Raw genomic sequence first — 12,578 nt, forward strand, 5'->3', positions numbered from 1 at the left:
TCATAAAGTCTTGATTTTAATGATCTTAAATTTAATATTGGAAATAATTTTTAAGATTTTTTCATCAATTTGGTATAATTCATAAAAATACTTTCTTACCTCAAGAGTATTCAAGAATCTCATTTATTTTCTTAAAGAAGCTTCGTCATAAAAAAGCTTAATCAATTTTTGTTTTTTATTTCCTCTTTGTCTAATTCTTCCATCATTTGGGTCAAAACTAGAAAAATTTTCTCACCTAGAAATTTCTTAGATAATCATCCATTTGCAATTATTAAGAATATTGTCCTCGAAATTTATTTTTTATTTTTATTTTTATTTCTAAATTTTTCACCATTTGTGTTTATTTAGAAAAGTTTCCTACAAGATTCATAATTTTTGAAAAGAAAATAATATGACAATTATTTTTTAAAAATTTCATTTAAATTCTTCCACAATTTGGGTTGAATTTAGAATTACCTAGAAATCTTATGAAAATTCAACCATTTGTGATTTTTCTTAAGATTTCATCCTTGGATAATTATCAAATATTTTCTCAAAATTTTTTAAGTTATATTTTTTATTTGGGAAAGAATACAATTATTTTTATTAAAATTTTATCTAAATTATTTTATAATTTGGGTCAAATTTAGAAAAAATTCATCACCTAGAGATCTTTTAGAAAATTTATCATTTAAAATTTCTAAGAATCTCATTGTTGGAATAATTACTATTTCAATTTCAAAATTTATTAAATTTTTATTATTTTATATTTTTTAAAAAAAATTAAAAATAAATATTAATGTTATTAAATGTTAATCTAACTTTTTTTTTCATTTGGGTTTAATTTAGAAAATTTTCTCATTTAGGAATTTTATAGAAATTAACTATTTGTAATTTTTAAAAAATTTTATCATTGGATAATTATTTATTTATTTTCAAAATTTTATTAAAATTTTAATTTTATATTTTTCTAATTATTTTCTCTAATTTTCCTACAATTTAATCATGCATAATGTTTTAAAAATAAAAATAATAACATAAAACAAAAATAAATAAACAAAAAAAATAAAATACCAAAATAAAAGTGGCTTAGCTTGGCTGGAGTTAAGACGCAGTTGCAGGGTGACAGGTAGCTGAAGTGGCTAGCACCTCAGCTCGGTTCAAATCGAGTCAATGAGTGAAACGTGGGCCAAAAGCTGGTTAAGTACTCGGGTCGAACCTCCAAACAGTAAAATGCGTCGATCTTGTTAAAATAAAACTTCTAAAAATGGCATCATTTCTTCGTACTATATAAGCCCAAATTTCCTTTTTTCCTTCAAATCTTCACCAGCTTTTTCTCTCTTTTCATCTTTTTTTCTCCCTCTCTCTTTAAAAATCAATGAATGCCAATCGCTGTGTTTTGGAATTCCTTGTTAGAATCTAGAAACCTTACCGAAATTTGATTGATAAATATGAATCTCATGTTAGAATCTGGAAATTTTTCAAATTGTTTTAGAAATAAAAGAATTAGCCTAAAAAATCACCAATTGAATCCCTAAGCTTTCAGAATTCTCAAAACAAATCAAGCTTTTCTAAAAAACCTATGGTAGAGATTTTTTAAAAAATCTAAACTTCACTACTTTCTGTATTTTTGGCCTTTAATTCCTTTTTGTACTTTTTATTGCTGATTTTTTTGTTTATTTTACTCTACTCATTTATGTGATTATTGAAACTAATTTATAGAAAAGAATCCAAGTCCAAACAGTATTTCAATTAGGATTAAACATTTCAAGGAGTTTATTTAATAGTTGGATTAGGATTGAATTTTATTTTTTAAAAAATCTTTTATCCAATCGAACACTCATTCTTCAATCAAGTCTCTATCATTTTTTATAAATTTTTCACTAAATAAATAAATAATAAATAAAAAAATAAAATAAAATTTAACCCTAAAATAAAATGGAGTGTTTATAGATATAAAAGGAAAAATCTAATTAGACATGCATTATTCTCGACTTTACTTTCTTCTTGCTTTCTCTTTTGCCATCTTTTTCTACCCTTTGCATCTTTTCTCTTTATATAATACTTTATTGATTGCATTTTAGAATACTACATTCAACATCTTTTGATTGTCTTCTTTATAACAGGTCAACATACTTTTTACCACAACTTTCAACCAACTTCTCTATGACCAAAATTAAAAATTACGTGAATAAATATCCAACTTTCAAAAATTAAACATCAAATGTTTGGTGTCTATACTTCAAAAAGACAAGAAACAAAGCTTCGCTTTCTATTAGTTCTCCAAAGCCAAAGTCTTTAATTAAGGGGTCATTTGGTATTATTGTGAGTTTTATGTTTTATATTTTATGTATTTGAAATTTATGTTTTGTTTTATTTTCATTTTATTTTTAATTTATTAAATTCGAAAACATGTGTAGATATAATGTTTTTGTTTTAAAAATGTGAAAACAAAAAATATAAGAGAAAGTGGTTAAAATTTTTAAGCTCCATTTGTTACTAATAATATAATAAGATTAATATAATAATATTTATTTATTAATATATTATTTTTAATAAATTATAATATTATTTATTAATATATTATATTAATAAATAATATATTATATTAATAATTGTTATATTATTAATACAACATATTATTAAAATAATATAATATATTAATAATATAATACATTATTTATTAATATAATATTATTTTTATAATAAATATAATATTATTTTTAATATAATATTTATATAATAAAAAAATTATTTTATTAATACAATAATTATAGCGTCACTATAACGGTTTAATTGTAATTTTTGTGAAAAGTGACCATATAATAACAGTGCCAAATTATTTTTAAAAAACTAAAAACAGCTATTTTTTTTGTTTTCAACAATTTACAAATCTTTTTAAAATTTTGTTTTCAATTTTCAAAAACAGAAAACAAAAACAACCTACCAAACATGTTTTTATTTTCAATTTTAAAAAAGATTGAAAACGAAAACCAAAATAGAAAACGGAAACAAAAACTAACGATCCCTAACTTTTTATCAAAACCCAACTCACCTGAATACCCAAAGTAAAAGAAAACTGTGGAAAATCAAAGAGAGCAAAAGTTTAAACCATGAGAAATGGAGAGCAACATCTCTCATTTTGCTTTTTTATTTTAATCTCTCTTCATTGCAAATGCTTATATACAGTATACTCGAGAGATTTCCATATAAATAATCAATAACATTTATTAAAATAATCTCCTTATAAATTATTATAATGCCTATCTATTTATTTGATATAATATTGACAAGTGTTTGAATTTACTATAATATTTTTTTATTATAATTATAGTAATACTCTTCTCATAATTAGTCACAATTATTATAATACCCTTTTTATAATTATAAAAATATACCTCTTATTATAATTGGTAAAGATTACTATAATACATTCCTACCATAATTAGTTAAAATTATTATAATATCCCTTCAATCATAATTATGAAAATTGACCCTACTACCTAACAATTATTATAATGTCTCTTATATCATAATTATGAAAATATCTTTATGGTTGCTTCCCAAAAAGTTGACATATGACATTTTCCTTCAAAATTACTACAATACCTTCATTGAATTAAGGATTAAATTTTAATATAATATAAAATTAATTGGGTATTAAATTACTAAAATAACCTTGCCATTGCCTTGTAGAATTTTGACATATGATATTTTATTTAAAATTACTATAATACCTTGATTAAATTGTATATGAAATTTTAACATAATATAAAATTAATTGCATATTAAATTGTTGAAATAATCTTGCCATTGCTTTATACAAATTTGACATGTGGCATTTTGTTCAAAATTTACTATAATACCCTTATTAGATTACAAATTAAATTTTAACATAATATAAAATTAACTACATATTGAATTTCTAAAATACCCTTATAATTGCTTCATGAAAATTTGACATGTAGTATTTTATGAAAATTACTATGATACCTTTATAAAATTATATATTAAATTAATTACATAAAACTTAACTATGTATTAAATTACTATAATAAAATAAAAATTAAAAAACAATGTGATAAATATAAATATATAAAAACATAACAAAAAATTAAAATATTTTTTATTTTGTTTTAAATATATGGCTAAAATAATAAAAAAACCTAAACTTTATCACTTTATTTAAATAAACCATTATACTTTTATTGTACCTAAATAAGTTTTTATCCTTTAATTTACATTCAAATAAGCCATTAATCTTTAATTTGTATCCAAATAAACTTTTAATCTTTAATTTATATCTAAATAAGCTCTTAATATAAATTAAACTTTTACTTGAGTAAGGGTTTATTTGGATACAAATAAAAGAATGACAGTGTTTTTAGGTACAATAAAAATATAAGGACTTATTTAAATAAAGATGAATAGTTCATGGGCTTTATTTAATATTTTAACATAAATATTTTTACAAAAAAGTTTACAAAATACAATAAATTGAAAATCATATATTTGATCAAATGATTAATAAAAATACAATAATCAAAATATGGTATAAAAATTTTATAAAAAACTACAATTGCAATATATGAAATGCTATATATATATATATTAATTTTAATACTTTTATAATATTTTTATTTATTTTATTATTTACTATTTTTATATTAAAATAATTATAAATATATTCATAATAATAAAAATTAATAAATAATAATAAATTTTGATAAAAAAATTCACCCCAAGCATAGTGGTGTTGCTATTTCTAGTTCTATATATAAATCTTGCATATTTTAGTTTACATACGTCATGCTTCGTTTTTGGTTTTTTTTTTTTGGTATTTAATAAATATTGTTGACGTTTTAAGTTTTTGTGTGTGAGGCCCATTCGGGGTGCCGAGCGTCAAGCCCTTTTTTATTTTTTTTATATTTAATATTTATTTATATTTAACAAATTTTCTTTTGTAGGGTCCATTTGATATTATGTGTCAAGCACTTTATTTTTATTTTTTTTCATTTTTCATTTTTCCTTTCTTACTTTTTTTCTATTTACTTTTTCTTTTTCTTTTTTTTATATTTAATAAATATTTTTTATGAGACTCATTTGATAGTATTGATTAAAAATATATTTTTTTTCATATTTCTCTCTTTTTCCTTTTTAAATTAGATAATTTTATAAAAAAAAATGACATTAACAGAGATGTCTATGTGGTCCAGATTTAATTTTTTTCAACCCTTTCTTTTTTAAAATTTTTATTTTAAAAAAATTCATAATATAAATTTTATAAGAACAATTTATCATTGCTAATGTTGTGTGACAATTTAATTTTTTTTCTTTTTTATCTTTTTACATTTTTAAGTTATTTTCTTCGTTTTTTTTTTTATCAGATCATTTTTTTGACAAAAAAGTCAATGAATGTTTCTACGAGACACCTTTTTTTTGTCTTTTTTATTTTTTAATTTGATAATATTACAATACAAGATATAGGTATAAATTTTTTAAGATAAAAGTTAATTGAGATATGAATAACAAAATAATTTATATCCGATATGTTTTGATTTGTTTTGATCTAATATATATTTTTTTAAAATTGAGATTAAATTGAATTTTTTTTTTTTTAAATCAAAGTTAGGTTGAACGTGAGTTAAGGTGTTTCACCTCTTTTGGGTATAGTCAAATATATATTTTATTATTCATTTAATTTTATATTTAAATATATATATGTATTATATTAATAAAATTATTAATTTTTTTATTTTTTAATTAGATAATTTTTGCAATAAAAAAGTCAATGGATAAAGATAAAAAAATAATTCGTATTTGAAGGATTTTGATATAATTAATTCAATAAAGGTCCTATTTTTGTATTGAGATCAAGTTGAGACTAATTGAGTTTTTTTTTTTAAAATATAGTCAAGTTAACGACAAGTTAATAATGTTTTGCCTCAATTCATCTTGGGGTATATATATAAAAGTATATATTTTATTATTCATAATATAAAATTTACACATTTTTATCTTTACATATAGCTCCTTTAAACTCATTTTTTTTTTTTATTTTCTTCTCCTTTTTCTTATTTTCATTTCTTATTTTTTCTCTTTTTATATTCTTTTTCTTTTTCTACTCTTTATATTTAATAAATAATATTTTTAAAGATTTTATGGTGGAATGATTTGATATTATTGATTTAAATTTTTTTTTGTCTTTTCTTTTTATTTTTTTCTTTCTCCATTTTTAATTGGATAATTCTTTTGGGAAAATGATGTCAATGGAAGTGTTCATGTAGTACCTCTATTTATTTATTTTTATGTTTTTGAGTTTCATTTTTTAATTTAGATAAATTTTATAATAAAATGAGGTAATTGATATAAATGACAAAATAATCAGTATTCGATAGATTTCGATCCATCCCATTTCAGCATGAGTGTTTTTTGTAAAAAATCGATATAAAATCAAGTCAAGATGATTTTTTAGAAAAATGGAAACAAGTTAAAAATGGAATTAAGATATATACTTTGTGTAAATCATCTCATGATTTATATAAAAGTACATATTTTATTGTTAATTTAATTATATATATGTATTATATTAAAAATTTATTATTTGATACATAAATTTAATAAATTAATATTTTAAACTGAATGATAGTGCTCATATGATATCTTCAATGAACTTTTTTCTTTTAGTTTTTTTTATTTTTAATTTTTTAGTTAAGTAAATTTTATAATAAAAAAGTCGATGATGTAAAAATAACTATTTATTTTATTTTATTAAAATTTATATCAAAATAATAAAAATTAAAATAAATTATAAATAATTTTAAAATATTTAGTTTAATTAATAAAAAAATTGAACCCGCGAACTCCCGCGGGCTCATTTCTACATCATGATTTATGGAGCTTTTTTCATTGCTTCTTCCTGCAATGCTGCTACCTCCATCTGGCACTCATCGGTCCCTGTCACCCTTGCTTCAACCACTTCAAAATAATTATTAGATAGCAATTCTTTTTTATTTAAAGTGTTATATTTTATACACCGAAAAGAAGTACGTTTTTAAATTTTATTGAATGGATTAAACAATTTATTTAGGGTTAACTTAGATGATTGTTCTATATAATAACTAAATTATTACTCTTGCTATGTTCAGAATAATTTAATTTATTTTTTGTATATAGACTTATAAACTAGTATTTTTTTAAATTATATTCTAATTTTCAAAATTTACAACATATAAGAAATTTTATATCGTGACTAACTTGTCATAAAAAGTAAAATTAAAAAAAAAAGAAAAAAATAACATGACCCCACTTTATACCATTTTTATTTGCAAATATTTAAACACCTAAAATTTATATCAAATAAAAATAAATTATATGTCTGTCTCAAAAGAATAAAAATATATATATATTATTGAATGATTAATTAAATAATAAAAAAGTGCACATATTCTTTTACTTTTGTAATCTTATTCAAATTATTATACAAAATATAAAAAAAATTATGAGATGTGTGAAAGAAAATAATGAATTAAAAAAATTAATTTTCATAAAAATAAACTTGTAATAGTAATAGAATATACCTTAAAAAAATGTAGCCTTAAAAAATAGATTGCAATACCAATAGAATTAAAAAAAACTGCAAAACAAAATTTAAAAAAAAAATGTAACACATTACATTTATAGTTATTAATTTGTAGAATAACTCTTGAATGACATTTAAGATTGAATATATAACTTTTAAATTTATATTTAAAAGAAATTAAAAGGATATAATAAGTGATAAAAATTAAATCAATTTCTTACTTAATTTTTAAATATAAAATTGATAGTTAAAGTTGAGATTAATATAGGTCTTATTATTTAGAGATTTAATATGAAAAGAATATTTGAAATTTTGATACTTTATGTAAATTTTTGAAACAATAATTTTTATTTGGTACAAATTAAAATAAAAGAATATAGTAAGTTTTTGAAAAATTTGGATAAACTTAATTTTTATAGTTTTAAAGCATGTTAAAAAATTTTCATAATTAAAAAACTTTTAAAATAAAGTTATCTAGTAAAAAATTAAAATTGTAATTGATTTGCAATTATAATTTGAAAATTTTTTATATTTGAATAGATTCAAGATTAACCAATTTATAATTAAAAGAAGCTATAATCTTTAGAAAAATATCCTACATATCATCTAAAATAGTTTTCAAATAAGCGTCCATATAACAAATTTTATCATATATCTATATATGTTATAATATAATAATATATATGATTACTGTTAATTTATAAAATTTTATAAATACAACATAATTTAACATATATCAACTGTTTGTCTCATAGAATTTAAAAACTTCATTGATGAGCAGAATAATTTTTTTGAAATATTTTTTTATATTTCTTATTTCAAATGTAGAGTCTTCACGTGTACGGGAAGTTTATTACTTACATTAGGTGGCATGCCCGGCTTCACCCCTTTTTTAGTTAAAATTAGTATAAATTGTTTGAATAAATGTTAAACCTAAAAGATAGTCTTGTTCGAGAATTATTTTTCACGAAAAAGTATTTTGTTTGTTAAGTTTGTAAAGTGCGAATTATTTTCCTTAAATAAGTATTTTATTTAGTCTATTTATTCTTGCCAATCTTGTATGATCCAACCACAAGAGTGGATTGTTCCAGCTTTGGTCTCAAATTGAGACTTTTTTTTTTTTTTTGCAATATGCATTATTGAAGTTTTAGGAACATTTGGTACATGTAACATTGGTCTCAAACCGCCACAATTCTATCACTTAAAAAAGGCTGATAAAAAAAAGTGACTAGAATTTCGGTACTTAAAAAAATGCTAATAAAAATAGCTAGCTTACATTTACAACTAAATCATTTAAAACTCAATATATCACAATCCACAAAACCCAAAAACTAAAAAAACCCAGCTATCAATAAAAAAAAAATGTTAGGGATATTTTTTATATATAATAGTATAGATATGAAGTACACTACCTTTTATATTCAAAGGTAAGGTCGCATTAAGCAAAACTTTGGAAAAGTAAGAAATAGTAAAAAAGAAAAGGGATTAAAAGGTGTGATAGTATTAATTTAGAATTTAACTTGTTCTTATAGCTACTCTTAATAAGTATGAATTTCAAATTTTAGCACCTATAAGTTTTGTTTTATTCCTAAATTGCAACCTAGTGGGAATTTTTTTATTTTAGGTTAAATTATGTTAAAAGTCCCTATACTTTGTAAAAATTAAGAATTTAGTCCTTATACTATAAATCATATAAATTTAGTTATCATACTATTTTAATTTAATAATTTTAGTTCAATTACTAATTCTATCAAATTTTTACTATTAAAAATACTAACGTGATCATTGAATTTACTGACGTGATAATTAGAATTGATGAAATTAACTATTAAATTATGTAAATAGTTATTATACAAAATTTAAAATTTAATCCCTATATTTGCATGAATTTAAAATTTAACTTTATACTCATACGAATATTTAAATTTAGTCTCTCTAATGCAAAAAATATTTTGAATTTTTTAGAAATTTTCTAGTTTTTTGAAATATTAAATTTTAAAAATTACCATAATATTTGTCACAATATTAAGAAAGCTATCACAATATTTTGTCACAATTTTCATATATAGTCACTAAATCTGTCATTATTTTTTGTCATTCATTTGAAATACTGTTACTAGTTCTATCATTGTTTCTTGTTATATTCCGTCATAAAATATAAATCTATTACTAATTTTATCACACTTTTTGTCACAATTGTAGTGTATTGTGGCTAAATGAAAAAAATCTTACAAAAATTATTAAAAATCTATCACAAATTTGTTAATATACGATTCAAATCTATCACTATCTAATTTTAATAAAATTATTAATTATTAATTAATTTATTAAATGAATTAGAATTATAATTACATTCTATAAGGATAAAATTATCCATCAAACAGTGTTTCTATTCCTTTAAATTAAATTTTATTTAAATGGTTTTTTATAATCAAATCTAGATTCAATATTCTAAATACATTAAAGTAATTTACTAAACTTAATTTGTATTGGTTTTGAAATTAATATTAATATTTAATTTAACATAATTATTTATATAAGTTTTTTTTTTGTGAAGATCCAAAAAAATTAAAAGTTCTAATAATACACTATATTAATGTTTCAGTTTATCAAATAAATCATTTTCTTTTTTTGTTTTGTTAGGATTTAAAGTTTGTCTTTCAAATGAATAGGAGCTTGTCTCTCGTAAGACTTTAAGTTTGCATATTTTATTTTGTTTGGTTGAAAAAAATGATTATTTTATTTATAATCTATTTCAAATTAATCACAAATGCAACTCTATTTAATAGTTTGGTTCATTATAAATTTTGTTATATCATATATTCAAATTAATTAAAATAATATTAACTTTGATTTATTAATTTAAATTATTGATATTATAATTGATTAATATAAATGATAACAATAATATTATTAATATGATATTATTAGTAATTAATTATATATAATAAAAACTAATATATTTCAAAAAAATATTTTTATATTAAAGAGATTAAATTTTAAATTTTGTTAGAGTATAGGAACCAAATATAAAACTTCATGTAAATATAAGGATTAAATTTCAAATTTCATGTAAATATGAAGACTATTTACATAATTTAATAACTAATTTCATCTATTCAAGTTGTCATGTTGTAAGTTAATGTCACGTCAGCAAAGTCAACACTCACGTCATCGAGTCAACTACTAAGCTAGTATTTTTAACAGTATAAAAATTAACAAAGTTAGTTATTGAATTAAGATTATCAAATAAAAAATATAAGAATTAAATTTATATGAATTGTAATATAAGGAATAAATTATAAATATTCATAAAGCATAAAAACTTCTAACCTTCTACCAACCCTCTAACTACACCCTTAAATGTAATATTTAATATACGTAAAATTCAAATATTAATTTATGTAACTTTTATCCTTGTTCTCACATTACAATTTTTTTTTTTTATAAAATAAATATTGTGGATTACAACCATGTACCAATTAAGAATATGTTAATTTGGAGACTAATTAGTTAGGTATGAAAAAAGTTGGGTCTATTATTTTTTGATTGTGATATATTCCTTTCTCTATTTAATTCTTTCCCAATTTAGGTCATGCTTTATTCTATTAATCCATGAAATCTGTTATTATGGGTATACTTTAATTAATTCGTTAAAAAAAGTATTTTTATTTTCAATTTGATAGGTTTCAATATGGATTAGGTATATATATAATTTGAAAATTGGTCTGAACTTTTGTCACATATATATATATAGATAGTAATATTAATATTGTTCGGTATAAATAAATAAATCAACTTCTTTTGAGGAATCTTAATTTATAAAGCGTATTGTAATAAGCATGTCCAATGACCCACCTTTTAATTGGACCATCTAACCATTTGGTAGCCGTTTAAACTTTAAACTCTTTGTTACATGTAAAATGTGAACATTTCATTTTCAATACCAAAATTTTGAAGTAGACTTAAAGTTGTAGTACTTGAGTAATTGGATCACATAAAATTTTACCCATTTGTCCACCCAAGTGTCCCACTTACTTTATTAGAAAATATAACTAATAATAAAAATCCATAATTTTATTCATATTTTTGTCTAACGATTTTATATCGATAAATTAGTTGGTCGTACCTAACTTCATGGTAAAGGCAAAAAAAGCAAGAAATAAAGTATCGTCCATCGTCTTCAATCGTTTGATCTAATAATAAAGACAATCTTATTAAAGATATTAAACTGAAATTTAAATCTTAATCTTCTCTTTTTCTCTTAATACGAAATCCTATCCCTTGAATGATAAAAAAAAAAAAAATGGTCCATCAAAGTTAATTTAAAATTTTTACGAAACATTATCATATAATTAAAAAAAATTAAAGTAAAATTGACAGAGAAGCCTTTGATGTCCCTGTCCCTGTCCCTGTCCATCAATTGTCTGAGCACCATGACGTGAGGCAGACAATTGTTTTTGGAACATGCAGGCACTGTCATATCGACACGACCTATTGGGATGATGTTGCAAAATATTTCGTCTTTATGCCTCTCTCGCTTTCTCTCTCAAATATTTCCCCGTCACTTTCTCATCTTGGAAGGCAATCCACAACTTTAGATGCAGATTATTTTATTTCAAATAAAAAAAATATAAAAACTAAAATTTAAATTTATTATATAAATTAATTTAATTAAACTTCAAATTGTAAATGTGAATTTATTAAAGCTCTATTAAAGTTATCTTTTACTTTGTGACGTTGATTTTTGAAAACCTAATTGCCCTTTCTCAAAATAAGTGGAGATTGGCAGCCCTATCACGTGAAATTATTAACATTTTTTATATGCAAAATTTGATTCCAGGGATTTTGATTTGAGCTACATGATAAATTTTAAAACGTAAAATTTCTTTCTTTTAGCAATCTCATTTAACAATTCTAACATTAAAATCTAAAATTTGTATCATGATATCTTTGCAAAGACATCGATATGCAATAACATGTTATAATTAATTAATTTAAATTTAAGTCAATTATC

The sequence above is a fragment of the Durio zibethinus genome, chromosome 4 (assembly GCF_047325235.1).
Source record: "Durio zibethinus cultivar Kanyao isolate XHJ-2024 chromosome 4, ASM4732523v1, whole genome shotgun sequence".
Lineage (NCBI taxonomy): Eukaryota > Viridiplantae > Streptophyta > Magnoliopsida > Malvales > Malvaceae > Durio > Durio zibethinus.